At 45.6% G+C, this 3,703-nt stretch overlaps 1 non-coding gene across 1 annotated transcript; it reads right to left on the bottom strand.

Annotated features, from left to right (window-relative positions):
* On the bottom strand, positions 1,515 to 1,587 carry TRNAE-UUC. The gene has a single exon. It is a non-coding gene; the product is annotated as a tRNA-Glu (tRNA).

The following is a 3,703-nucleotide window of genomic DNA, read 5'->3' as shown; positions in this document are numbered from 1 at the left end:
TTTCTAGTCTCTAGAGTAGTGTGGCAAGTTAGGCTTGCAAAGGGGTTCACCCATGCTATGTTCCTGAAATGCAGCTGAACCCTCTCGTGCGAAGGGCAGCTTAGTGCTCATCTGCATGGGACACAGATGGAGGAGCACACAATATCCAACTCTGTGCTGAACAGCAAACAAAAATGGGTGAAGGCAAGGAGCCTGGGCCGAAGCGATGTTTTAAATTGACCCAGGAAGACACACGCCTGGATAGAGGATGTCCACTAACATGTCGTCCTCAGCAAGGGGGCTATACTCTCTTAGCAAAGGGTAAGGTGCATCTGGGCCCATCTGTAGCAAGAGCAGTTCTATCACATTGTGCCCTTTTGCCTATAAAGAAAAGTGTGTTTGCATTTCCTAGCTGTTGTGGAAGAGGACAACCTGTCCTCCTTGGGAGATCCTTTGATAAAAACTATCTACCTTTTTTACAGGTAATGCTGATCAGTAAACAAGTGTAGATCTATTGCCCAATGGGTTTCCTATCATTTCCTCACTTGAATTATAATTCCTACCTGCTCTGGTAGGCTGGAGGCACACAGAAGGGCCAAGTTGGAGACAGCAGAGAATGGGCTGCTCCTGAAAGGCAGAATACAGTGCTGGGCGTGGTCAGTTTCTCCTCCCAGGCGCTCACAGGAGATCTGTCACCTCTGGGGGAGCGGTAAGTGAAGGGCAGGCTGGTCTGGCATTGCTGGGAAATGAGCAGTTCCCAGCTCACCCCAAGGGAAATTCCAGTGATACTCCAGATATATCTAAGTTATATCTTAACTGAATGACTTGGAAGATTATTTGAATGCAATGAGTTAACTAATGGCTTTAAGAACCTTATGTAGCTCAGCCTGCCAATTTTTGCTCTGCAACTGCAATCAAAATACTTAAGAAGCAACAATTTCTTTCTAATGAGTTGTGCTTCTTATTAATACAATTTTAGATCCTCTTTTTCAGGACATTCTCCTTCTGCCTCTTACCTCATGGGCTTGATGTCATTTTTTGCAGCAATTTGGGGCCCACCACCTGCTTCCAGCTCTCATAGTATATGACAACTGATAGACTAAAGAGAAATTACCAAAATAAAACTATATGGACCTATCATGTAGTTCTTAACCATGAAACTAAATATAGTAGAGGGTGCTGAAATAGAACAGAAAATATCAAGCATGCTTTTCATTTTGAGCCCATTATCTATTGCTTTTCATTGAAGGTTGATGGCCAGCAGTGTCTTTCTGGTTCTCTTGAGATGATATGCTATCCCAGAAACTCAGTATGATGGATGAGACACTTTTCATGACATGCATTTTTTTGAGAAAGCACCAGGAGAGTTAAAGAGCCCTATTCCTGGGAAAGCACCCAGTGATGTTAGCTCAGTTGATACTAACCCTTTACAATTATTCAGTATTTTCCCATTATTTTCAGGAGCAACAGTACTCTGAAAAGAAATCAATCTTTTTTTTTTTCCCAACCATGCCACGCAGCTCATGGGATCTTAGTTCCCTGACCAGGAATTGAAACTGGACCCTCAGAAGTGAAAGTGCAGAGTCCTAACCACTGGACCACCAGGGAATTACCCAAATCAATCAATTAGAAGGTATGAATTCAAGATAAAATATTATCATTGACCTGTAAAAAGTTGGAATGCATTTCTGCTTGATTTTCTCTCAGCAAAAAACAACATGAAAGAAGTAAAATTTCCTTCCAGAGTCCATCTGTAACTATGTTTCTGTTTGTGCTCATAGTGACCAAGGGTCTAGAGAAGACAGTTTCTCATAGTGGCAATTCTTGGGCAGTGGTTGAGGCTAAAGACATCATTTCTGTTTTAAACTTGGCTTGGGGCATTTGTGTGACTGCAGTTAAGTCATGAGATTCCCAGCTTTTATCTTTGTCAGATGTTTAGCAATTTTACACCTCATGCAAATATGTCCCCGGGAGGGAAGATGCTCTCTAGCAAACCTACTTTACAGTATTGGATTTGGCTTTGGTGCCCATGGAGACGTTTTTTACCAGCTTTACAAACAGATCAAAGCTCTTTAAGCTCATGCTGCAGGCTTGTATTCAGGTTCATGATGCCTGCCTGACTGCCTTTCCCAAGCGAAACACACCTCTCAGCCCCTCGGTGAGATCCACAAATGATACTTGGGTTCGCTCCTTCACGGTGTCACCAGCTGGTGATGTGCCGCGGGTCCAGCTGTGGGCATTGTGTGCTGAAAACAGGCTTGAGCTGAAAGCTGTCTCCTGGGTTAGGCAGCAGGTTTTAAGAGGAGTATGAGTCAGGCATTTTTCTTTATTTGCTTTACATTATGAGGGCTTTCTAATTCAGATGAGCAACAAGAAAATAGGTCAGTTCATGGATGTAAGATTTTCTCATAGGATGATTTCTGAAGGAGCAGCCAGGTTTGCATGAATGCTAAAGCCTCCTTTTGCAGTGGCAGGTGGTATTTTCCTTCCTGCCCCTCATTCCTTCTCTTCTGAAGGTTTGCATGCATGCATGCTAAGTTGCTTCAGTCGTGTCCTACTCTTCATGACCCCATGGACTATAGGCCACCAGGCGCATCTGTCCATGGGATTTCCCAGGCAAGGATACTGGAGTGGGTTGCCATGCCCTCCTCCAGGGAACCTTCCCAACCCAGAGATTGAACCCGAGACTCTTAGGTCTCCTGAATTGGCAAGTGGGTTCTTTACCACTAGTGCCACTGGGGAAGCCCCCTCTCTAGGTTTATGCCCCCATAAACGTTTCCTGGGGCTTACCAGGTGGCGCTAGTGGTAAAGAACCACCTGTCAATACAGAAGACATAAGAGACTCAGCTTTGATGCCTGAGTTGGGAAGATTCCCTGTAAGAGGGCATGGCAACCCACTCCAGTATTCTTGCCTGGGAAATCCCATGGACAGGGGAGCCTGGCAAGCTACAGTCCATGGGGTTGCAAAGAGTCGGACACGACTGAATCAACTTAGCACACGCTTATGCAAACATTTCCTAGGGGGAACTTCCTTTCCAGGAGGAAAGTGAGGAAGCACCCATTCTAAGTTCATTCTTGCTGTGTGACCTTGGGCAAGATACTCAACCCGTCCAAGTGTCAGATTTCTTATCCGTGGTACCAGTGTCATAATGCAGTTCCTGGTGTGGTCATGAAGAGCTCATTAAACACTGAATAAATGGTGGCTCTTATTTTGATGAAAAGAGTGTGATAAGCCAATTTACTTGCCTGATGTTTAGCTGCTATTTACCTAGGTGTCAGGAAAGGTCTTAGGAAGCAGGCCATGGGGCTTCAGGGGGTGGGCCTTATTGGCTGAGGGAGGCAGGCATAGGTCAGGCCTGGGGATCCCGTCTCCTTTCCTAGAATTGCCCCGTGGCAGATCCCTGAGCTGGAGCCTGTGTCTCCAGGGGCCTTGGTCCTTCAGTGGCTGCGACTCGCTGTGCTGTCCTCCTTCACTTTTCAATCCCATCCCGCGAGCAATGTTCCTTTCCCCTCCTGCAGCAAGGGCACATCCTCCCTTGTTGCTCCACTACTTCTCCATGACTTTTAAAAACATCCAGCTGAGTTTTCAAATATTGAACCTGTCCTTTGGCTGCTCAGGTGAAAGTTGGTCCCTTTTCCTTTCTCCATCTTGCATATGGTAGCGCAGCTGGCTGCAGGAGATGCCCCCATCTCTTTTCTTTTGTTCTATGTCATGTCAGTCATT

Source organism: Capra hircus, chromosome 2, assembly GCF_001704415.2.
Source record: "Capra hircus breed San Clemente chromosome 2, ASM170441v1, whole genome shotgun sequence".
In the NCBI taxonomy this organism is placed as follows: Eukaryota; Metazoa; Chordata; class Mammalia; order Artiodactyla; family Bovidae; genus Capra; species Capra hircus.
The sequence above is the reverse complement of the archived record's forward strand: the minus strand, read 5'-3'. Positions and strand labels throughout refer to the sequence as shown.